This window comes from Vipera berus, assembly GCF_964194415.1.
Source record: "Vipera berus genome assembly, chromosome: 1".
NCBI lineage: Eukaryota > Metazoa > Chordata > Lepidosauria > Squamata > Viperidae > Vipera > Vipera berus.
The window spans coordinates 55,073,065-55,099,748 of record NC_138202.1 but is presented as its reverse complement, the minus strand read 5'-3'; the positions used below and the strand labels follow the sequence as shown (position 1 = coordinate 55,099,748).

The following is a 26,684-nucleotide window of genomic DNA, read 5'->3' as shown; positions in this document are numbered from 1 at the left end:
TTTATAGAACACACAAATGTCTGCTTTTAATACTGTATTTTCTAAAGTATTTCCTAAATATTTTCTTAAAACATTTCCTTAGAATATTTATATACGGGCAGCAACAAACCAACAAACCCTGATATGGAAGGACACATCTAAAAAAAACCTGAACATAACATTATCTATGGGGAACAGTGGTATACAAATGTATATGGCGATATAAATTATACTAAATACATATTATTTTGACCACAGCACACAATTAGTCCGTGCAAAACCTGTATCCCAATTGAACAGGAAGTTTCAAAGATCATTTTACAATTTGTAAAGAACACTATATTATGTTCCCAGAATTAAACTGAAATACAGCTTAAATTTTCTATCGCATCATAGTCTCACAATATTTAAACATCTCTTGTGTTGGCTCTTTCAAGTTTGTACAGCAAATACAATAACTTTAGATTTTACATGACACAGACGTCTTAGGGCACTGATCTTTTCCTGTATTCCAGTTTTACTAGAACATAAAAATAACAGTTCAACACTTCAAATATGCAATCCTTTTACTAGTTCAGGATGGTCTGTATTCATTCCTCCTCCCTTTAATTCTACTATAAATTTTGATATGTTATATTGCTTCAGTGCAATGATATTTGAGCAGTATTAATTTATTAAGATTCTATTGTTTATATGACTTAGAATATTGAAAATAAAAAGACAAAGAAATATATTATTTATATACTAATTACAATTAGAATTATCTATTAATTATAGTTTATGATATCAATATTATGAGCAATGTGATATAAATTTACAGCGGTGAGAATAAATGTTGCTAAATACTGGAAGAAAATACATGGCTGAGAGCTTAGACTTGGAGAATATGAACCAATGATAAAGCTAAAAGTAAATAATAAAAGTTTAATCAAATACATCACATAGCAAGGCAAATAGCTGAACTTACAGTTCAGCTTCTAAATAGGCTTAAATGTCTTCCATAGGGAAAAATAGTAAATAAGAATATCTTTTAAATTGGTATTCCTTTTAAATTATGTTTTGTGTTTTAATTTTTTAAAAAATTATTTTGCTGATCTATTTTTTCCTATATAAACATAGGAAAACTTTTTTTTCCTATTCAGTCATGTCCAATTATCAGAAACTGCTTGGACAAGTTTTCTTGGAGAGGTATTTCAGAGATGGTTTGCCATTACCTCTTAGGGTTAAGACAAAGTGATTAGCCAATGTCACCCAGTTGGCTTTGTGCCTAAGGCAGGACTAGAATTCCCACTCTCCCCATTTCTAGCTTCATGCCTTAACCACTACATCAAAGTGGCATGTGTGGGCCCACACACACACACACACACACACAAACACACACACACAAACACACACACACAAACACTTATAAAGATTAATTATATTAATTATGCTTAGCAATCATCTCAAGATTAAAATGGTGAGATTTCTTTCTTTCCAACATTATATTCAATTTTCTATATTTTTTGGTAACCTAGGCTGAATATTCAAAATGAACAGCAGTTTTTTTTTAAAAAGCAACTGATCAATATGATTTTAACAATTATGGATTCATTGAGATCCCTGCGTGTATCAGTTATGGATAACAAATATTGAATCAAACTATCTGCCTTGGATCAGTTCTGTCACACTATGAGTTGAGGAAGAGTCTTCCCTCAGACAAGAGTCCCACGGTGTGAATCTGTAGTTTGGAACCCTTCAGAAAGATAGATATATCTATATATACTATAGATCTTGTTGCCTATAAAATGCAGTGCAGCGGGATATGCAAGGGGTGGAGAGAAGAGTGGTAATGAATGACTATCAACTTTACCTTCAACTCTAAAAGAGTGATTCATCAGAAGCTCTGCTATAATGATATTTTATGGGAGGAGGACTGAATTTTTCCTTTTACTGTGTCATCTAATTATGTCTCAGAATAATAAAAAAGCTGTAAGCATTTTTCTTCTCTGAAAAAAAATATCAAAATTTTAACAGAATCCAGTTCCAAAATTACTGCATCTTTATCTCTGAAACTGGAAACCTTGATCTATTCAGACAGGCATCTGTGCCTGAAAATTCTGTCCCATTTTGTTAAAAAAGTAAAAATGTGAAACCATTTGTAGATTTCCCCCCTATTAATTAATGGGTTTTGCAGATCTTGTTTTGATAGAGCTGCCAAATCTGGTCTGTAAAAATGTACAGTAGTTGATTGCTAGATGGATGCAAAGAATTAGAGAATTCTGTATTTTGTTGTTGACAACCAGCAGTTATAGGATTTGAACACCCAATCTCCTAAAATCAAGCCTGAAGCAAATTTTTATAATGGTTCATGTTCTTATTACTTCCAGCTTCAGAGCATATTTTAGGACACACATTGAACTCTATAAAGAAGCTATGCTAGTATACACTTTTGTGTCATGAAAAGTACGATGTTAGTGTATTTTCACTGGAAGTCTCAAATATTGGTCAAAGACTTAAGAGAAAAAATAAAAAAGTAGATAACCACAAGCCCTTTATTGCAGGATATTGATACAATTTAAAACTAAGCAAACAAACAAAAAATGAAGCAAATAGAGATACAGATACCCTTCCATCAGCACTGTTGGTGGGAAGATTTAGGGATTCCTTATTGACAGAGACTTTGCCCTTATGGCTTCTTGTGGAAGTAGAAGCTCATATCTTCTTCATATGGTGTCCTTTTTATATTGTCCCAAAATGTGCTCTGATCCCCCCCAATCATCTCTAAATCTGGGGGTCAAACTGTTAAAATTGTATGTTCATTACTTTTTAAGAGGTGTTAACTCTGCACTCACATACAAGGTGGCCAGAAACTTTCACCAAGTCAAACAATTGTGCAAAAGTTTAATTGATTGTAGCTCTGGGTTTAACTTGTTCCTTAGTTTGATTATGAAACATCTGCAAGAAAACAACCAAGTTCAGAGAGCACCAAGGACCCCACTTTTAATTTGTTGTTAGTTGCAAAGTCGTGTCTGACCCATCGCGACCCCATGGACAACGTTCCTCCAGGCCAGTGGTGGTGAACCTTTTTGAGATCGAGTGCCCAAACTGCAACCCGAAACCCATTTATGCATTGCTGGGTGCCGGGAGCATGGCCACCGAGTGAGCGATGCTCCAGTGAGCCGATCCGGGTGTCAGAGGACTGCAAAATCGGCCATTTGGGAGGGGAGCAAAATCACTCTGCAGCCCTAGATCTGGGCAGCAGAAGCATTTTGCAGGCCTCTGATGCCCGGATTGGGCCTCTGGAGCATCGTAAAATCACCCACAGCCATGGATGCGAACTCTAGAAGCTTTGAAAACGCTTCTGCTACCCAGATCGGCTGTGGGGGGAGAATGAAATCTTTCTGCAGCCCTAGATTGGGCCGCTGGAGAATCATACAATGATTGGCCGCGGGGGGTGCGAAATCACTCCGGAGGCTTACCTGAACTTGTGCTGCAGCTGCCTCCACTATCCAGCCCGTATCCGCCCAGCTCTTGCAGCTGATCCCTGACTCTCAGTGCAGAGAGAAAGAGAGCAAGAGCGCAAGAGCACGTGGAGAGGGGGTGGGGCAGCCTGGCCCAGCTTCCCTCTTGGGTGATGGCACACGTGCCCACAGGAACGGCTCCGCATGCTGCCTGTGGCACGTGTGCTATAGGTTCGCCACCCCTGCTCCAGGCCTTCCTGTCCTCTACCATCTTCTGGAGTCCATTTAGGCTCACACCTACTGCTTCAGTGAATCCATCCAGCCACCTCATTCTCTGTCATCCCCTTCTTCTCTTGCCCTCAACCTTTCCCAGCATTAGGCTCTTCTCCAGTGAGTCCTTCTTCTCATTAGGTGGCCAAAGTATTTGAGTTTCAACTTCAGGATCTGGCCTTCTAAAGAGCAGTCAGGGTTGATCTCCTCTAGGACTGACCAGTTTGAATGCCTTGCAGTCCAAGGGACTCGCAGGAGTCTTCTCCAGCACCATAGTTCAAAGGCCTCAATTCTTTGGCACTCAGCCTTTCTTATGGTCCAACTTTCACAGCCATACATTGCAACTGGGAAGACCATAGCCTTGACTATATGCACTTTTGTTGGCAGGGTGATGTCTCTGCTTTTTAGTGTGCTGTCTAGATTTGCCATGGCTTTCCTCCCCAGGAGCAAGCATCTTTTAATTTCTTGGCTGCAGTCCCCATCTGTGGTGATCTTGGAGGAAAATAAAATCTGTCACTACCTCCATTTCTTCCCCATCTATTTTCCAGGAATTGAGAGGGCCGGATGCCATGATCTTGGTTTTCTTAATGTTAAGTTTCAACCCACGTTTTGCACTCTCCTTCTTCACCCGCAACAAGAGGCTCTTTAGTTCCTCTTCACTTTCTGCAATTAGAGTGGTATCATCTGCATATCTTAGGTTGTTGATATTTCTCCCGGCAATCTTAATTCCAACTTTTGATTCATGTAGCCCTGCCTTTCTCATGATGTGATCTGCAAATAAGTTAAACAGGCAGGGCGACAGTATACAGCCTTGCTGGACTCCTTTCCCAATTTTGAACCGATCAGTGGTTCCGTGTCCAGTTCTCACTGTTGCTTCTTGACCCGCATATAGGTTTCTCAAGAGACAAATAAGATGGTCTGGTACTCCCATCTCTTTAAGAACTTGCCACAGTTTGTTGTGATCCACACAATCAAATGCTTTAGCATAGTCAATGAAGTAGAAGTAGATGTTTTTCTGGAACTCCCTAGCTTTCTCCATGATCCAGCATATGTTGGCAATTTGATCTCTAGTTCCTCTGCCCCTTTGAAATCCTGCCTGTACTTCTGGTAGTTCTGGATCCACGTACTGCTGGAGTCTAGCTTGTAGGATTTTAAGCATAACTTTACTAGCATGTGAAATGAGTGCAATGGTGCGATAGTTTGAACATTCTTTAGCACTGCCTTTCTTTGGAATTGGAATGTAAATTGATATTTTCCAATCCTGTGGCCACTGTTGAGTTTTCCAAATTTGCTGGCAAATTGAGTGTAGCACTTTTACTGCATCGTCTTTTACACTTTTAATTAGAGATGTGTTTTTAATAGTCTTGTTGTTTTTTCCCCCCTAATAACAAATTGTTACTTTAGATTACTCTTTTCTTATACTGTATAGGCTGGTCAAAGATAGTAATAAAGATTTATTACCATTCAATAAGAATTTTTAAAAGGCTTATTATGTAACTTTTTTCTAACATTCATTATTCAAGCAGATTTTAACACAGTTTTACATTTTTTAATTATTAAAATAAAATCAATATAAATAATTTATCTAAAACATTTCTCAGTGTACAAATCCAACCTTGTGTTTTGGCCTACTTCTTTTATCCCTCCTAGTCACGATGGACAACAGTCAGCGATTATGTAGTTATAATTCAGAACATCTGGAAGAATCCAGATCAGGGGAAGATTGATATAAATGACTTTTAATTACAATAATTTTAATGAAAGAGAGATGTATTAAAATTAATGAGTCATAAAAATATACTAATGATGCTTATTTCTTGTGCCCTTTTTCGTGAGATATAATAAAATACATTTGGCAATTATGAAAGAAAATGCATACTTCACTTGAATGCACTTTCAGTTGGGCCCCTAATAAAAATAGTTCTGGCACATCTGGAATCTCTGTCTACGGTAACTTCTTTTATTAAAGAAAAAAAAACTGTTGCCAAGTTGGCAGTGCAGCAAACACTCTTCAGCAGCTTTACACTCCAGTAAGAATTTGTTGCATGACTTTCTTTTTTTTTCAAAGAGCTCTTGGGAGGATTAGAAAAATTCACAACCTCCAATGGCATTGCACTAAGTACAAGAACTTTAGTCAACCAGAAATGTGTGTATGAGGGAGTGAGGGAGGCAGTGAGGGAGGGGCAAATTTAAATTTAAATGTGCTATTTAAATAAGGTATATATATTAATTTGATAAGCCAAACGTCATATAAGGATTATGTATTGATGATTCTCCTCCCCTCCAAAAAAAGAAGCTTATAAGGCAGGGGTAGGCAACCTCGGCTCTTTTATGACTCATGGACTTCAACTCCCAGAATTCCTGAGCCAGCCAAGCTGGCTCAGGAATTCTAGGAATTGAAGTCCATGAGTCATAAAAGAGCCAAGGTTGCCTACCCCTGTTATAAGGGAAGATAACAAAAAAAATTACTTAGAATACATTTGGGGGATGTGCAGAACAGAAAGTGAGTTGAGGTGACGCAGATGAAATACTGCTATAGAATGGAATATACATGTGCAAAATCACATAGCAAAGGGACAGATTTTATCACCACAAGTTCTTTGCAGGCATTTGGTAACACTGAGCACTGAATGCACTTGAGGGAGGTGCAAGCTGTCACCAAACATCCAGGCATTCATTAACTGAAGATGCATTTCACATTTACAGAATGTTCTACAGTTGGCTGGATTTATACAACATGCTTTGTGGTGATTTGTGGTCTATGGAGTGTAAGGCTGGATTCTCACAACGCACTGAAAAATGTGACCTGTGACCTTTTTTCATCTTTATGACCTTTCTGGCATGCCATGATCATGTGATCAAAATTCAGATGCTTGGCAACTGGTTCATATTTATGACCTTTGCTGTGTCCCAAGGTCATGCTAACATCTTTTGTGACCTGACAAGCAAAGTCAGTGGGGAAGCCAGATTCATTTAACAACCAGGTTACTAACTTATCAACTGTGGTGATTCACGTAACAACTGTGGCTAAAAAGGTTGTAAAATGAGGCAAAACTCACTTAACAAATGTCTCACTTAACAACAGAAATTTAAGGCTCAATTTATAGTCGCAAGTTGAGGGCTACTTGTAATTATCTCTGTGGCAAGAAAGGTTGTAAAATGGGGGCAAAATTCACTTAACCACTGTCTTGCTTAGCAACAGAAATTTTGGGCTCAATTGTGGTCATACGTCAAGGATTGAATATGATGTTCATTTTATGTTTAAAAAGTGAGAAGCTAACCCAATGTTCAGCAGTTTTGTTCATTTTCACTCTGCGAAGTTGCTTCTAAAACTCCATTTTGTTAGCAAATATGATGCAAATATCCCTGCTGAACTGCTGTTTCCCAGCAGGGCACTTAAGGGATTCACATACAGGAAAATCTGGTAGTGTATACTCACTTGGTTAGTTGACTAAAGCATGTTTTACATAGCATATAAATCAGTGCACAAGACATGAGACTAAGATGGGAGAGGGGGAAAAACCCAGTAAGCATCCTCTGAGAACTTTTTCCTGAGAAACACAAACAAGAATACAATAAAATATGTATTTAAAGCTTTATGCTGCAATTATTTATCTTTTTATCTGGAAACACATGCTTATTCCCGAATAGACCCAAATATCACCAAACCAGTAAATAGCATTTTTGGTAATTTAATTTAATTTAATTTAATTTATTGAGATTTTTATACCGCCCTTCTCCCAAAGGGACTCAGGGCGGTTCACAGGGCATAAATATAAACAACAGTACAAACATTAAAAGATAATTAAATTAATGCCCAAGTTAAAACCAGAATAATAAAACAAACCTATAAAAAACCCAAGTACCCCCATCAGGCCAGACCCGCTAGTTCAAATAAATGGGTCTTCAACCCGCGACGGAAGGATCGGAGGTCTGATGCCATCCGGAGCTCAACCGGCAGTTGGTTCCATAACGCCGGAGCACCCACAGAGAAGGCCCTCCCCCTGGGGGCCACCAGTCGACATTCCTTGACAGGAGGCACCCTGAGGAGGCCCTCTCTGTGGGCGCGCACAGGGCGGAGGGGAGTCGACGCCGGCAGCAGGTGGTCCTCGAGGTATCGCGGACCCATGCCATGTAGGGACTTAAAGATCATAACCAAAACCTTGAACCTTACCCGGAAGACAACTGGTAACCAATGCAGCTCACGGAGCAAAGGTGTAACATGGGAGTACCGGGAAACTCCCAAGACAACTCTCGCGGCCGCATTCTGTACCAGTTGGAGCCTCCGAGTAGTCTTCAAGGGAAGTCCCATGTAGAGAGCGTTACAGTAGTCTAGGCGAGAGGTCACGAGCGCATGAGTGACCGTACACAAGGCCTCCCGGTCCAAATAGGGCCGCAACTGGCGCACCAGGCGAACCTGGGCAAAAGCCCCCCTAGTCACGGCCACTATGTGATCCTCCAGAGTGAGTCGTGAATCTAGGAGGACACCCAAGTTGCGAGCCCTATCCACAGGGGGTAAAAGCTCACCCCCCATAGAAAGAGGTGGAACATTTTGAATGTCCCGGGAAGCCGGAATGTACAGCCACTCAGTCTTGTCAGGGTTGAGTTGAAGTCTGTTCCTCCCCATCCAGACCCGAACCGCCTCCAGGCAACGGGACATCACAGCGAGGGCATCACTGGGGTGGTTTGGGGTCGAAATATGATAAACTAAAGTATGATAAACTACACAGAAGGTGTAGTTTATCATACTTTAGTTACCTTGTAATCATTTTTCTATTCTCCATCAAACTCCACAAAGTAAACATGCCTAAATCCAAACTTCTGGCAATTCAGACTAAAAAAATATATATCTTAAATCAACATTACTTGGTATTAGAAACTTCATGGCAGCCCCAAATCAGCAAGAGTCAGTAGTACATTTTAAGACTAACAAAGGTGGTGTTTGGAAAGATATCTATAAAGGCAGATATTTAGTTTTCTTAGTCAGAAATGGATTATTCTGTTTAAAAATGATAGTTTGTGGTAGAAGTAGAAATGTAACTATGTGAAAAACAAAAAGGAAGCTATGAGAACCCGACATACTCTTTGGCATTTTAATTTAGTTTGGTTTCTTTCCCTGAGGAAGGAAATAAAAGATAGATAATAGTGGGTAAAAACACCAAGCAAAGGGGAAAAGGATTAATTTTATTATAATAGTCCAGGATACCGATCAGGAGGTAAGAGCAAGATGGTGGCAGCAGATTCAGGATTTGAATTGAGATGATAACTTCACTCTTGATAATACCGGTAGTCCTCAACATACGACCACAACTGAGCCCAAAATTTCAGTTGCTAAATGAGACAGTTAAGTGAATTTTGATCCATTTTACGACTTTTCTTGCCACAATTGTTAAGTGAATCACTGCAGTTGTTAAGTTAGCAACACAGTTGTTAAGTGAATCTGACTTCCCCATTGACGTTGCTTGTCAGAGGGTCACAAAAGGGGATCTTGTGACCCCGGGACACTGCAAACATCATAAATACAAATCAGTTGCTATGGCACGCATTTTTATGGTATGAAAAAAATAATATCCATAGATATTTCCAAAACCACTACATAAGAAACACAGTATTATTTGTATGGGAAAAGATAAAACCAAAAATCTATACAAAAATCCCAGGATGGCTATCATTGATGGAAGCATTTGTTCAACCAGACTTAGTTAAACTTGAGAAAACTGTAACATATAAGGATATTCTGAATACAGATGGGAAATTAAAATCTAAACAAGGGTTGGAAGATCAGGGTATTGATTTATCATGGTGGCCCCGACTGCAGATGCAATCAAGGTATGATAAAAGATGTTAAAATGTATGGTTTTTATAAAGACCAGACAATGTTTGATCAGGTGTTGATGACTTCTGATGAAAAACTGATTAAGAAATTGTATAACGTTTTATTGAATTTGAAAATGGAAGACGAACAAGTGAAACAATGATAATATGGGTGAAAATTTTTGGATACAATATAGAATTATGGCAAAATCTTTGGGAAAGGAACTATAAATTGACAATGGCAACTTCATATAAAGAAAACTTATATAATATGTTTTATAGATGGCATCTTCCACCTATCAGATTAGCAAAAATGTTTAAGAATATGTCTAGTAAATGTTGGAAACATAATCAAAATCCTGGTACATATTATCACCTGTAAAGCAAAAAAAAAGTTTGGACAAAAATACATACTTGCTTAGAAAAGATGTTAGGGAAACATGTAGAATTTAAATCTGAACTTTTTTATTAGTCATAATTCCAGAAAAAAATTATAAACAAAGTGTATATTTAACATTGCATGTATTAACAGCAGTGAGGATTGTATTTGCTCAGCACTGGAAAAATGAAAAAACACCATTGGATGAAGAGATAATCAAGAAAATACTGGACTGTGCTGAAATGGATAGACTTACATTGAGAATCAAAGAAAAAGAAGATACAGAATATTTTCAAACAGGGAATTTATTTTATCAATGGCTGGAAAAATGGGATATACAGTAGAGTAAGAACTTAACTTGTATTACTAAGCAAAACAAATCAACCCAGACAACACGTTGTTCATTAAGCACTAATGAATTGTAATAAATAGAAATTTAATAAATACTATTAAAAATACAAATCAGTTGCCAAGTGTCCAAATTCTGATCATGTGACCATGGGGATGCTACAATGGTTGTAAGTGTGAAAAATAGCCATAAGCCACTTTTTTCAGTGCTGTAATTTTGAATGGGCACTAAATGAATTATTGTAAATCGAAGACTACCTGTACAATTAGGGTGTTTTTCTGCTTATGCAAATATATCTACGCATTCATCACTGACTGTGTATTTTTTTCCCTATAAATTCTTTGCAAATCTGTACTTCAGTGGTCCTGGTCTGATTGTCGGTGAGCTCATTGATCATGATATTATGATACCTTAATGCTTTGTTTCAAATTATAATGGATTTCCATCCCAATGACACAAAATTTATTACAATTTTATTTTATAATTTTATTCTTTGTGAACTGCAGCTCACTTCATCAATTGCATGGAATGGCTTAACTGACATATTTAAATATATAGGAATGCAATAGTGGGGCAATAGTAAAGATTCCCTGGGGCACAGATTGTAAGTACATTATTATTTAATAGTTGTAATGTGTTGAAAAATATTGAGGTGGAATCTGCAGCTGAAGTGGGGAGACGATTTAAGAGATTGGCTAGCCTGGAGTAGGAAGGGGAGGAAGCAAGGGAGAGCACAGCCCTTCCCAAACCTTGGAGTGCTTATCTAGTTGTTTTATAAGTCTTGTAAGTAAGTGAATAGCAATAAATATACTGCTTTGATCAACTCTGGGTGTCATTTTGGTTCCTTGCACCTGACAAAAACCTACTGTCTTGGTTCTGACCTTTTGAAACCAATTGATATATATAAGCTCACCTATTTCCCACACAGCTTACCTTTTTCTTTCTCAATTGTGCAAAGTACACCACTGGGCTAATTGAAAGCTCCAGTTCTCATGTTAGTATCATTGTCCTATTGTTTCTTGCTGCTTGTGAGAATCAACTTCCTGTCTGTGAAAGTGAAGTGTTACGGGTTGTAGTTTATTAGTAATGCACTTGAGTAGCTTCTGCTGTGAACTAATGTTCAGAGCAGAAGCAGAAGTGACAACTAGTGGTGTTCTCTTGTTCTATCTGCTCTGACTTTAAATTTTTCCTGGAAATCCATTTGGCTGTAGCGATTTGTATATTGTTTTTGATGTCTGAATAGTTTAGTCTCCTGAATGAATCAGTTGAGCATATCTTTCTAATAGATCAGAACACAATGTATTGTGCTATGGAATCTGGCTAGAGATGATAGAATTAGTGGTGTATTCTGGAGGAAAACTGGAAGCATGTTGGTATGTATTGCATGTCCTGTGTGGTATGTTTCCTGTATAATAAGAGATTGATGTTTCCATTGTAGCTTTACTGTGGACTTTACAAGTTCATCAAGGAAATGCACTTGTTCTGTAAATAGGTCCAGGCTTAGGTTGATGATGAGATGGGAGTTGTTGACATTTTGAGGATTAAGATGATAAAAATAAAAATGGTTAACTTATTCCAACATCTGGAACAGAATTTGCAGATTGTTTATTTAACGTACCTAGTATAATATGTAAATTGAGAATATATTTCTGCCGTTTATTTGAAGAATAAATCTTTCAATTCACTGAAAGATTTACCCTTGACAATATGAATGTTCAAATTCAAAACAAATGGCTAATTATGTTAAGCCGCAGAGCTATAAATTTTGCCAATCTGGAGGGTTCTATTTTAGCTCTGGTACTGCAAAGATTTGTTTTATTGAGCCTTTGAGTCACTGATTTGATTCCTGGCAACTGCCTGGACAGGTCCCTGCAATTTTCTTGGCAAGGTTTCTCAAAAATGGCTTGTTACTGCCTGCTTCCCAGGGCTGAGAAAGAGTGACTGGCCCCAGTACAGAATTTGGATTAAACTATCTTGTGTTGCTTTGGGAACCTATATGCTTATACACATTCTTTTATACTCTTGCACACACACACAAATCTACATGTGGCAGAGATACTGGTAGGTTTAAGTTTAGACTTTGCCTAGATATATCAGTTTTGTATATGCAGAAGTGTTATTTTGCTTTACGTTAACTGTGCTTGGTATGGAGGGACATTTCTATTTAGAAAATTTATCATAGAATTCTCAGAAATGCTGGGTCATGTAATAAAAGAAAGTTATGTCTAATTCTTCTTCTCTGGGTCAGTTTTTATTTTATAGCTAAGCTGATTGGGTTTTAGAGTGGTTTGAAGCCCCATACATTTGGTGGGCACCCCAGTTGGAAACAAGACACTGCTAAGGGTTGTTGTGCTATAATGATGCATTCGGATAATCTCACAAAGCAAAATCAAATTCAAAATCTCACTATGATGCTATGCCAAAATCTATCTTGGTTTTCTGTCCTAGTGTAAGAAGCTTTTATTTTTCTATTTTAATCTAAGAGTGTAACAGTATTTATTGTGAATCTCTCTCAGCTATATTTTTGAGATCATTGTTTTGCTTGAGGTGCCTTAGACTGGTACTGCTGTTTTTTCTTGCAGTTTTATTGCACTGAACCCTCATCAGTGGTCATATTTTGCAATTACAGACAATCCAAATGAGAGATTGGTGGCTTCCCTTTACATGTCACTAAGTGTTGTGATTCAGTGTCAGCCTGTGCTCCCAGCAGCTGAGTCCGATGAATCTGAGGAGGAGGAGGAGGAGGAGGGGTTTGGAGAGTCTTTGGTGTCAGAGGGAGGCTCTGATGCACTGCAGGACTCTCAGTCTGGCCCCTCCAGTCATGTTCCTCATGAGGCTCAGCTGTGTGAGTACGAGGCATTAGACTCAGAAGAGTCACAGCTGAAGCTGTTCAGAGACACTAGAAGCAGAAGGCAATCCTGCAGAGCACAGCAGAGAAAATCAATGAGGCAACTCAGTGAGAGGAGGAGAAGGCAGTGAGAAGCCATGCCTTGGGACTGATAATAAAAGGGGAAGGTGTGGGCGGGGCTGGTTGCTGAAGGCAACCATTTGGAGACATTCTAAGGGAATCCTGGTCTGTTCTTGATACTTCTGTTTAACTCTTGTTTGATATTTTGATTCATTTATTGAAGGAAATATTCTGTTGCTTTTTTGTTTGAACTGTAAATAAATTTGAGTTGGGTTTTTCCAGCCTATTGACTGTAAAAAGGAAAAAGGGGTTGTCCCTGACACACAAAAAGAGCCAGTCGTAGGCTGGAACAGAACACTAAGATACAAAAGGAGAGTTAGTTTGATGTAGTGATTAAGCTACTGGGTTAGAAGCTGGGAGATTGTGAGTTCTAGTTCTACCTTAAGCACAAAGCCAGGTAGGTGATCTTGGGCCAATTAATCTTTCTGAGCCCTAGGAAATAAATAAGAGTCCTGTCAAGAAATCTACCAAGAAAACTGCAGGGACTTGTCCAAGCTGTTGCCAGGAATCCACAATAGCATCCACAAAAAGAGCAAAAAACCAAAGAGGCTGAAGAACCCTCAAGAACGTAGTGTATAATGGGATACACAAATACAAAAACAAAAAACACCACTCCTTAGCCACTAAACTAAACTAAAAAGATACAAGAATCCATCTTGGGTTTCAGAAATGTTATTTCCTAACCCTAATCCTAACCTTAATCCTAATCAATTAGAAAGGGTTGTTCAATTACAATAGCTTTCAAAGAGGGAATTAAGCTTTGTTAGAAAATAATTAAGACGCTTATAATTCTTGGCAACCTCCGATACATAAATTAAACCTGACTGTTGATATGCTTCAGTAATTATGCTGGCTGAAAAAAACCCATCCTAATCATAGGTGTCTCATTGGAGTGAAACAAATACTTTAACACCTCTTTCAAAAACAAACAAACAAACCTCACAGCAAAGTTCTAGCATAAATTTTGTTGATATTCCAAATTATAGTTAATATTTTTCACAAGTCATCCATGGGGTGATCCATACTACTATTTTAATCCAAATTTAAAATGTCCATTAAACTGGTTTTTCAATAAGAAAATTAGAATGTTGCTCACCAATTTTACCCTTAATTAAAGGGTTAGTTCTGACACATCACAGTGGCATGAATGATGTAGAACACGGGTGTCAAACTCACCGCATCACGTGACGTGTTGCAACATATCACAACTTTTTTTGCATTGCTGGAGCTGGGATGGGCACGGTCTCTGCATGATGCAACTGGCTTGCAGGCCGGCAGTTTGACACCCCTGTTGTAGGAGCAAGCTTTTAAACAATTCCCCCTTATGATGTACTGCCTTTATAAAAGCTATTCTTTTAAATCCTGTTATTCTCTCATACAGTTCAAAAATAGAAAGGCTGACCGCTTATACAATACTTGTCTCACGTACATCATAACTAATTAAAGTTAGTGGGATTAGGTAGAGGAGTCTATGATAAACATAAGATTGCCTCAGGGGGATGGTTCTGATTGCCTTTAAGTATATCTTCTGAATAAAATTGTTCTACATGTTCATTAGAGAACTATTAGTCAGTTGTCCGCATTTATTGTTGGAGAAAACCTGAAAACCCCAGATTTTCTTAAAGAATGCTAATTTTAAAGCCTCACATCAGTCTGAATTCAGGCTTGGTTTGGTGATCAAATAGGCTTTGGATGCCATTAGGGATGTTCTTTCCTTCTTTGATAATGTTTTCAAGACATTGCCAGACATTCACAATGTTGCAGATTGCCAGCTAGGCATGGAATACACATTTCCATAAGTGCAGATACTTTTTATCATATACTCACAGATTCAGATAGCTCTACTCCTTCCTTTGCTGCAGAAAGACAACATGTGCTCCTTTCAAAACATAGCTTCAGAGAGAAGCTAGGAGTGATGGCTGGTAAAAGATAGAGATTAACATAATTCCTTAAAGTCTCTGATTAAGTTCCACCTTAGGCAGGAATTTCCAAGAAAATATGAAGTCTTGGAAGTCTTGGAAAGTTAAAGTAGAGGAACATTTGTTTCAAGAAGATGTTACATCTAAATTTAGAACAAAGCAAAACAAAATTATTTTTCCTGTGGCCCCAAGTCTTATAATTTCATTATGTTATAGTTTTATTTCTTTACACAAGTTAAAAAAATTGGATAGTCAGCTTTCTTATTTTTATACTTCAGGTTGGTAATGAAGATCATATTTTACTTAGCAACTTTTTGTGATCTGTAACAATTTGAATCCTACTGAACCTCTTTACAGAGATTTTTTAAAAAATGTAGCATACCATCTCCATCTTGTGGTGTAACCAGAACAGTGTATTTTTTTTCTGATTTTTAATTAATTTGAAACCATCTTATACTGTGATTTAAACAGCTTTGTTTTTATTTTCTTCAATACTGAACGTTACTTACTTAGCATCTCATATTTTCAAAAATGTTTTTACTTTTGGTATTTTCTTGTAAAATGAAGTTAGGTTTTTTTTAATCTCTTCTGAGTTTACCCAAGGAGAGGCATATGGGGAAAGAGTGGAATCCTTGAGCCAAATACCTCTATACTATATGCCTGGAAGAGGTACAATTGTTAGATAAATTATTTCAAGTTTTCTATTTTGAGTTTTTAATCATCAGAAAAGCAGCTGGAAAGGAATGTAGAAATAATGGAATGGAAGAACTGTTAAAGGAAATGAAATGACAACTCAGTCTGAGACAATGTGAGAAAGAAACTCAAAATAGCCCTCCCTTGATTCTGTTTGGAATAAGATTGGGCAGAGAGAAACTCTGAGGGGCTTTCAGTAATCTGTTATTATACCTTATAACAATAAAATTGCATTCCTGAATTTCTGTTTCCTGACCTGCATTACCTCAGAGGACTGAGAGCAGCAGAGGTTGTGAGAACCCTAATCTTTCAGACACTGGATTGGTTGGGTTGGGGTGGGTGCCAAGGATAGTGAAAATGTCAAATGTTGCTATCATTAAAGACCACTTCATAAATCACTGAAAAGGCTCTGCTGCTTCTGTCACTTACAAGAACCTGACATATCGCAATGTAAGCAAATGATGCGAGCCGTGAATTTCAAATCAGTTCTAATGTTCTAATGTTACCAGGTAATTTTATCTGTACATAAAGTTAGTTCCAACACAGAAATCCTTGACAAATTAATTATTATTAGGCATATAACAAAAGTCCCGGCTGTTCACTAAAGCACACAGTTGCTTTGAAATACATAGCATTAAGCTGAGTCAAGCCTTAATTCTACTTTTCTTATTTTTTTAGATCAATATATCTAGTACTACATCATTGTTAGAAAATACTTTTATTTCCTCTAGGCCATAGCATTTCCTTTTTTAATAGGCAAACAGGGAAATGGCAACTGAGTTTCTAGCGAATAGCTATTTTATTTTATTATTATGACACACTGTTGTTGTTTTTTTATTGAAAAGTTTTAAAATACATTTTTAATAACAGAAACTCCCTCCCTCCCCCTCCCCTCCCCCATGCCCTCCCTAACCCTCCCCCCCCCGACTTCCCAGAGCTGAATACAGGGTATTAACTTTACAAACTTAAGCTAAAATATGCTACCTAACTAAAAAAACATATTAAATTCTATCGCGCTTTAACTCCCCTTAAAGATAACTAAATTACTAACCAATAATGAATAACTGATAATACATCATGTAAAACTAATACTTATTCAAATACTAAATGAAACTTTTTAGTCCCATATTTATTCTGAATATACTCGATCCATCTTCTCCATTCCACAATATATCTCTGTTGCGATTGTTCTTTCAGATATGCTGAAATCTTTGCCATTTCCGCCAGGTTTGAAACTTTCAAAGTCCACTCTTCTATAGTAAGCAGTTCCTCCTTCTTCCAATATTGCACTACTAAAAATCTTGCTGCCGTAATTAAATTCAACATCAATTTAGTATCTATGACAGTATAATCTGTAATAATACCCAACAGAAATAACTGTGGAGAAAACCTTATCTTTTTCTTAAATATCTTTTGCATGTTCCACCAAACGTTAATCCAAAAAGCTTTAACTTTTTTACAAGTCCACCATATATGATAATACATTGCATCCTCACAACCACACCTCCAACATTTAGGCTGGCAGTTCGGATACATACTTGATAATTTTTTAGGATCATTGTTAATGGTCTTAGCATTTGACTGCTTTGGTTGCAGGGTCTGCTTGTTTTTGAACTCTAAGATGACAAGAGTTTTCGTTTTTCAGCTGGCTCCTTATAAGGGATGACAGTAATGTGTGCTAAGATGGAGTGACTGGACGATATGTATATTTCTCCTGAGTCATTTATTTGAAATGGGCAGTGATATGAACTCTATGAGGGATCTATGGCTGGACAGAAGACCTGCTTTAACACTAATTGAGAAACAGCTAGTTACAATATAGTCACAATGTATAGAGCAGACATGTCAAACACAAGGCCCAGGGGCCAGATCCGGCCCGCGAAGTGGTTTCATGTGGCCCGCGAAGCCGTCCTGGAAACAGTGAGGGAACGGCCCCCACTGCCTTGGTCCTGGCCCAGAGACCCTCAGAACTGTCCCACTCCTGCCCAGGCCCCCATAGGCACCCTTGATGCGAATGATGTAGAGTTGGCCATGCCCACCCAGTAGGCCATAAGCACTCTAGCCACACCCACCCAGTAGGCCACGCCCACCCTGGCCATACCCACCCGGCCCCCTGAGGGCAACTGCAATGCTGATGCGGCCCTCAATGAAATTGAGTTTGACACCCCTGGTATAGAGGTTTCCACCTCAAGTCCAACACCCAGAGACAGTACACCAGATGGAAAGAGGGTCATGAGGGTCTGGCACTCAAAGATGAGCTGCTGAGAGATTGCCTGAGGCAGCCAGCAGCTGACATAGGAGGAAGATCAAGCAGCTGAAATGTCAAAGAAAACAAATGGGATGTACCATAGCTGACACTGGGAAATCCTATCAGTGGCTGGAAAGGGCTGGACTAAAAGATAGCATTGAGGCACTGATCGTAGAAGCAGCAGGACAGGTTCTAAACATCAGATAAGCAGTGGTCTACTACACTAGATAGGACCCAAGGTACAGATTGTGCACAGGACCTTAGAGATAGAACAACATATGATGGCAGGATGTAAGATGCAGGTAGGAATAGCATACACTGAACAGCACAAACAGTAGCTGGCATTGTGTAAGGAATATCTGCATAGAACACTGTGGAGAATAACAGAGTTAAGTTCCTGTGGAGTTCCAGATCCAGACGGACAGGTAGGCACTGGTGAATCAACCAAGCATTGTGGTAGTATAGACGAGGACCAGAAGAGAGCAGTGGTGAGGGATGTAGTGCTGCCAAGGTGATACCAATGTCAGGAAGAAGGGATATGAGAAACTGCAGAAGTACCAGGCCCTGAAAGAGGAACTCAACAGGGTGTAGAAAATAAAGAACACTGTGGTCCCAGTGGTTATAAGAATATTTGGAGCTGTGACTCCTAAGCTGGGAAACTGGCTCCAACATATCTCTGAAACAAGCTTGGCACCCTCTGTCCAAAAGATATTCCAATAATATTCTGAGCATCTACAGTATTTCTGAATCAGCAGCAGTACATACAGCAATTGGCTTTTTGCTAATATCTTTTTTAAAATATAATTTTAACAATTTTAAAATAAATTTTTATGACACTGGTTTCATATATAATTTTATTCCATTAGGATAAGATCAGATACATAAAATACCATTCATTTTGAATAATGAACAAAATCTTTTATTGAAAAAATAAAATTGATATGTCTGGCTCTAGTATATACTGTCAAACCACAAACAGCTCTATTAAGCTCTGGTAAAGTGTGAAATAAAATAATTGTTAAGGACCTATTCTGATCCACCAGCTGTGCCCCAAAACTATACATATATGGCTTTCTTTCTTGCTTTTTTCTTTTTGGAAGAGAAACCTTTTAAATGCTTGCCTTCAGAAAAGTAGAAGTCTAAAAAATATATATGCATATTTAAAGTGGGGAATGGATTCCTCCTTTACTTTCCAACAGCACTGGTGACTATCTATCTCAGGGGTGTTAAACTCAATTTCATTGAGGGCCACATCAGCATTGCGGTTGCCCTCAGGGGGCCGGGTGGGCATGGCCAGGGTGGGCGTGGCCTACTGGGTGGGCATGGCTAGAGTGCGTATGGCCTACTGGGTGGGCGTGGCCAGCTCTACATCGTTCGCATCAAGGGTGCCTATGGGGGCCTGGGCAGGAGTGGGACAGATCTGAGGGTCTCTGGCAGAAGGAGGGTCTCTGGGCCAGGGCCAAGGCAGTGGGGGCCGTTCCCTCACTGTTTCCAGGATGGCTTCGTGGGCCACATGAAACCACTTCGCGGGCCGGATCCGGCCCCCGGGCCTTGTGTTTGACATGTCTGATCTATCTGCTCAGGAGGATTGGGGCGTCTTCTGGGGCAGGTTGTGAGAATGTACTAGACTAGACAGAAAGTAAGAGTGAAAGCAAAATATTACATTGTGAAAGCAGAAATCTGCTTGTACAACTTTACATGTAGCCTTATGAGCAATCCAGTATGTATCTAGTCTGAAAAACCTTAAGACCACTGTCCCAGAAATACATTTATTTAAATTTACTGAGATTAAAATGCTAATTAAGAATAATGTGCCATTTGCAATGATGTTATCAACCATCTTGCAATCCTTCTCATCAACACACTAGCCAAGTATAACTTTGCAAAAATTACTAACCATTATAATCTGAAGAATAGGAAAACATATGGAAATATGCACATTAAATGTTTACCCTAACTTTTAAATATTTATTGAAATCTGGATCTTCATACCACTCCTCCTCTGCCTATTCCACCCCACCCCAGATATACACAGATAGATACAGTACAAAGATTAGGTTGTGAAATCTAGTAACATTTGTCTTTTTTTTAACCACTAAGTTATAAACATGTGAAAACAGGCTTAATTTCAAAATGGAAGCACCAAGAGACCCACAACAAGAAATGTGTTAACTGGCACCTTAATGAAACCACATACATTCTATGTTGAAAGAAGCTAAAGATGGAAGGATAGTGTTGCAAAAGGAAAGCTGCTGTTTTAACTGTGAGCATGAGGTGGTAAAGAAAAAAAAGAGATTTTTTTTAAAAAAAATAAAAGCCGAACTTAACTGGTGTATAAAGCAATACGCAAATCATCCATTGTAACAAGTCATAACAATGATTTGTGCTCTTCCAAGTTTTTATTTTATGTCCCTCTGTTTTTCCTTAAAGACAAGAGGACAAAGACTGGAAAATTTGAGTGATATGGATCATGGCTCCACTGCTATGTCTGGAATTTTCTTATAAATATCCTAGTGCTCTGAGGTTCACAGACCTGACTAAAACAGCAGGCACAACCTCATTTGTAGGTTTATAGTTGTAGAGGGATTTGCAAGAGTTAACACAATTTTCCATAACATTTCTTACTGGCTGCATGAGAAAAAGAAGCGTTTCTCTCTTTTGTTTCATTACAATCCAAATTGCTGTTAAAGAAAACTACACGGTTTTTGTGGAAGAGAGAAATATTCTAGCCAAATCATCATACAGTCAATAATGTATGAAATATCTCTTTTGAAAAAGGTAAACAGATTTACTATCTGTTTTGTGAGAGGAGCAACTAGTTAAAGAACTGATTTTTATATTAAAAAAATAAGATCAAACAAAAATCTCAAGGCATTGTTCACAACATTTATTATTTCTTTGCATATTATTTTTGCCACAAAACACAACAGTTTTGTTTCTTTCCCTTTGTCAATGTCACAAGACATTAAAAATATTTAAAATACTGCTCAATTCATTATTCATCTATTCTTCTGTCCTATTCCATTATTCCCTTCCATGAAGTTAGGAGTGGATTTCCATGAATTCATGTTCTTGATTGTACCCTATTCATGGTTGTACCCTAACTAAACCTTTTCCAACTTTGGGTTTTCTAGATGTGTTGACCTTATTGTTTCTTAATTCCTAGTCAGAATATCTTTCCATTTCTCCTCCTATTATTAATAACACTCCTTTTATTTGAATATATTTTTACCATGTATTTAATATACTCTCACAATGTCCAAATGTTACCCTAGAATTCATGACTCATTTATTCAGTACATTTAAAGTAATTAGTGGACAGTTAAGCCAAGTCACATCTGTAAAAAAAAAGCATACTGGATCATATTAATTGAAGTATGACTGCCTGATAACTAAATTCATATTGCATATATGAATATTCTTTCAGAAAGGTCAGTTTAGGGAGGCTGATTCCAAATCTTATTACCTTACCTTAGATAATATGAAATGGTCAGTTGTTATTATTAGATCAAATGCTTTTCTATGCATGACTTCATTAAAAAATAAAGCCAACTTGAATTCTGCTGTCACAGCAGTCTCAACTGGTGTTAATTTAGAGGTTGTACCCAAGACTAAGGACATATTATCCAGAAGAATCACTGCGTATAAACTGTTTGTGTTTGTATACATACTGTGTACAAGCAGTGTCAGTCTTTATATTGGGCACAGTATACAAACTGAGATTAAAAACTGAAATTACATGCATCATAAGGAAACAAGAATATGGTAAGAAAAAATTATCAAAAAGATTAAAAATAGAACATTTCATATGTTCTTCATACTGACAAAATAAAAAGAAAACCTATATCAACAAAATTCATTAGGTTCTGATAGAAAATATACTAACCCTGTAAGTATAATCTTGCTTAGAGGCTGATCCTTACAATTTGTCTTAAAAAATTAAAAAATTGTAAAACTTGTAATTGTGCTGAATTTGGTGAATGTAGCACATAGCATATCTGATATCATATATCAAACTACAGCTACTGTCACTTTACATGCATACATTTTATCGTTATTTTTAATTGTGACTGTCTTATGCATTGTTTTAATGTTGTATGCCACCCAGAGTTACTTTCACATAAGACAGGTGACTATACAAATATGAAATATAAATATTTAAATATTAAATATTACAATTATGCTTCATTGATTCAATCACACATTTCTCAACTTACTTTAACTAAATGCAAATCTGGCATGTTTATTGCTCTTACACAGCACATTGGACAGGTGTGCCATAGAGCAGCATAAAGTTTGAGGGAAATTCTAAATTCATCTTAGATTTATTTTTTTAAGAATAGGTAGGCACAAGTCTTTAAGGATTAATTTCGTGCTCTAAGTTAAACTTCTCTCTCACGATAGGGCCACTGTTGCCTCAGGCAATGTGGATAATGAACCTGCCAAGGGATTAGCAAGAAAATGTTTGTGTTATTATAAAGCATGTACACTTGCCTTTTTAGCCAAGTGCATACTGTATGACTAAGAAAGTACTTGCTCTTTCTCTCCCATTTTTTAGTAGAATTGAAGCCTAGGAATGACCCAGAACAAACAGGGCCAGAGACAAGATCTTTGCAAAGCTCCAAGAACTATTACTGTAAATGTGGCTAAAAGAGAATATGGACAATGCACAATACCTTTATTTTTTTTTCAAGGTTGTATAAGGAGCCACAAATATCTTAGATGCAGATGTGCTCACAACACATCAATAGATATAAGGCAAAATAAAGCATAAGCAGCAAGTAAAGCTGTAATGATGCACAAACCTGAATGTGAATAAAAACTAACATCGATCATTAGTGTTATATAAGGGCCTACTGAATGATCTTTTTATAGTAAACCCCAAATTCATTTTAGCATTTGCATAAGAGTCCCCCAAGTATCATTCAAAGACTATGGAAGACTATGCACTCATGGCCCACTGTGGATCAAAGGAAATAAATCATTCAATTTATAGGCAATAAAGAAGCCAACAAGGGACAATTCACAGCGGGACAATTCAAAAATTCTATTTAATTATTTAAAATAATTTTAAAATAATTTTAATTTTTGTCATTCACCTTTCATTTTGTCCCTCCTTTGGCATCCTTTCTTTAATGATTCTATTACACCATTTCTTGATATTAGTATAACTCTTGTTCTGCGACAAGTTGTCCCGTAGCGAGTTGGCTGTGGCACGTTGGCCATGGCAAGATGACCGCAGCGAGTTGGCTGTGATGAGTTGTCCTAGACCTGGTACCCTCTTCTCTTTCTCCCTCTTTAAAAAACTCGCTGTTGCTCATTGCTTATATTATTATCTGAAAAAGCTGCAAAGCCCAGGGACAGACCAAAAGAGGCATCCACTCTATGGTTCAAGAGCGACTTAGTGGTGATGGCCTAGAGACGTTGTGCCTGTATGATTTTTAAGATGGAGCCGCAAACTACCTTCGAAGTATAGGAAGGGAGATAACCTAATGGCTGGTTCTACTAGCCCAGATATCTTAAGTTGCCAAGCTTGAAAAAATATTGAGCTTACCCTTTCTGATTATTTTATTTCTCCATAAAGGTTGACTTTTAAAACTCCAAATTTATAGTTAAATATTAGACAAACATAAGCTAGCCTACATATTGATTCCTCAGTAAACAAGTAGTTTATTATTAATACCAATCAGTGCAAGTTAGTACAAGTTCATGATAGCCTAACTAATAAAATAGCAACAGATCCAGGTGCTTTCTGAATCATATCTCTTATTGACCAAAGTGTGCTTTAACACGCAAGACTGCAAAAAAAAAAAAGCACAATTGCCTTTCTTTCAAATCATTTGACACAGGTTATGTGTAATGCCTTTTAACAGCCTTTTCTATTGATTCACCATGAGTAAACTCATTCACTTTCATTACAAACACATTTTCTATTCACAAATATAGTTTTGGCACAAACAAAAGCAATATTCAGTAATATTTTTAAGTGCAAATATTAATATAATGCCAAGAAAACAGTGCTACCAGGTATGCATTCATTTTTAAAGTGTTAAGATTTTAATCAACAGTCAACTTGGTTTAGTGGTTAAGGTGCCAGAAATACACAACAGAGGGTCCTGAGTTCTAGTTAAACAAAGATAGCTGTTGGGTGACTTTAGGCCAGTTGTTTTCTCGCCACCCCAGGAAGAAGGCAATGGCAAACCACTTTTGAAAATTTGCCAAGGAAACTGCATGATTCGTTCATATAGTCACTGACTTGAAACCACATACACATACAGATTTGTTAATCATAATGTAGAAGCATCACTTACATGAATTTTATTTGTTGCTTAGAAGGAAAACAGAACTCCCCTTTCATACTAAACCATGTATGGATTCTTCTTCGACTGAATGGCATTCAGATCAGTTTTGACTCCTGGAGACTGAAATTTTCTTGGCATTTACAGTTTTTCAGAATTGGCATACCGTTGTCTTCTTCCTAGGTTGTAGGAGAATAATTGGCCCAAAATCGTCCAGCTAACTTTGTACATAGCACTCCTGATCTCTGGTTTCTAAGATGATGCCTTAATCTCTTTATCTGCTCTTGTGTATAGATTATTAAACTGGGATTATATAGGCTAAAAATTCTGTGTAACGCTAGGAGGTAACTAACCTCCAAAAGTATTCTTATTGAAAAGTGGGGTATATTAATCCCAATATGTTTGGAAAGGTCCTTTTTTATTCCCTTGCAAGATATATCTTAAAAAATAACTTTGAGTCATAAAAAGGCAATCAGTATAATACTTTCATGCTCTCAGCAGATGCAGCATGTGGCTGACCTTGTATGGATATGGAAATCCTTTGATGGGGTCTCTCAAGAGACTAGACTGTGAGGTAAACAACAACAATAACAAACCTTCCTGAAAGAAAACAACACAATATTTTGGTATTGTTGCCAAGGAAGCTGCTTGTAGATGTGGTTGAAAACTCAGTATGAAAGATTTTATTTCTCTATATAAAATACTTTCAATGTATCAAGTTCCAACTCTGATCATTCAAAATGTTTTTTTAATGTAAAAACAATTTCCAAAAATGACCTGAATTTGCCCATATGGGACACCCAGATTGAAATCTATGGGTACAAATTATATCTTTTTTCTCTAACAGTCACTTCAGATAACAGAGATAAGCCATGCTATACATCCTGATGGCAGCATCTTCCAGCTAAGAATCTGATAACAGATAAAATAGTGGAAATCTTTCCTTCTTTCCTTTTCTTTTTCCTTTCCCCTTCCCTTTCCCCTCCCTCCCTCCAAAGAGAGAATGATCAACTTGCTTTTGACAAGAGTTGCCATGTTCCTCTGGCTTCTCAAAAGCTACAAGGTGTGTGTCTTCAACATCACAACCCACAGCCAGCTGGACCAAACATTTTTACTTATTATTTGGAGGGGGGTTAAGATGTAAGATAGTTTCTGTATACCTTTTAAAGTGTTTAAAAATCCCATGACTCTGTTTTCCAACAAGGAAGTATGGCCTTACCAATTCGAGCAGTGATCTGAAAGTTACAAAAAGAGATGTTGAAGTGTTGCATATGGCCATAATCTGCAAATCCTTCCTCAACATTTAGCTTTCTCAACCCATGTCCTTTCCATCTACTATAATAGATGTTGCGGACTAAAATTCCTTAACTGTTGCTATATGGCTAAGATTTATTGGGGGTGTGTGGATTTGAGGTAAAAAGATTCTTCCAAAAGTCAACCTCTTCCATATTGTAAAGGCGAGTCCTTTCTCATGGCACAATTATATTCCCATTCCCCAGGCTTCCACAAACTGCTTGGAAATGCTCAAGCAGATATCTTTATTGCTTGTAACCCTGAGAGCAGCTGATGCTCAGCACAAGCCCATCAACAGCAGAGCACCAAATCATAATTCAATCAAAGTCTAAATTGGCTACACCACTATAAATCTCTCAACAGCAATCCTCTCTCACAATTTTCTGTGCATAAAGAAACTGTTCTGGTTGACTTCTCAAAATCTGAGCTGTGAATGCAAGAGAAATCTTCTTAAGCGTCTTTCCCCTGCACTTAAAATTATGTTTCCAATTGTGGAGGTAATATGATATAGTGACACTTTTGTGGTTGTTCTGAACCACACACTTGGTGGAAGTTGGGATGAGGTAGAAACAGTGATGACAATGACTTTGTTCTTGAGTTGTTGTGTTTAACATATACATTTCCCGGAAGTTCTTCTACTTTTTATATACATTACATGTGATATTACCAGTTCTGATTACCAAATTTGTTAATATGTCTATTGTATTGAAAGATTAATTTTTTTTGCTTTTTTCATTTTAAGCTTCTAAATAAAGAGCAAAAGAATTTTAACAAATTAGAACAGCCCTGTGAATAAGTCCAGTTTCTGGTTCAACATTTTGTCCTGCATGGGTCTGTATAAATTCAGTAGATCTTCCTTCTGGTGTTTTGCAGACCCTGATATTCCCTGTAGAGGAGGTAATAACTAACAAATACTGATAACTTTATCCTCTTTGAACTTGTCCAACCACTGTTTATCCTGTTTATCACTCTTTAATTTCACTGGATGGCCCCAGTTTCTTGTATGGTGATAGAAAATATTTTTCTTTCT

The 26,684-nt window shown here is 37.5% G+C and overlaps 1 protein-coding gene across 3 annotated transcripts in view; it reads right to left on the bottom strand.

Moving 5' to 3' along the window:
• The window catches only part of SLC25A21 (solute carrier family 25 member 21), a 304,840-nt gene that overhangs the window by 78,018 nt on the left and 200,138 nt on the right, over positions 1-26,684 (bottom strand). The window lies entirely within an intron of this gene.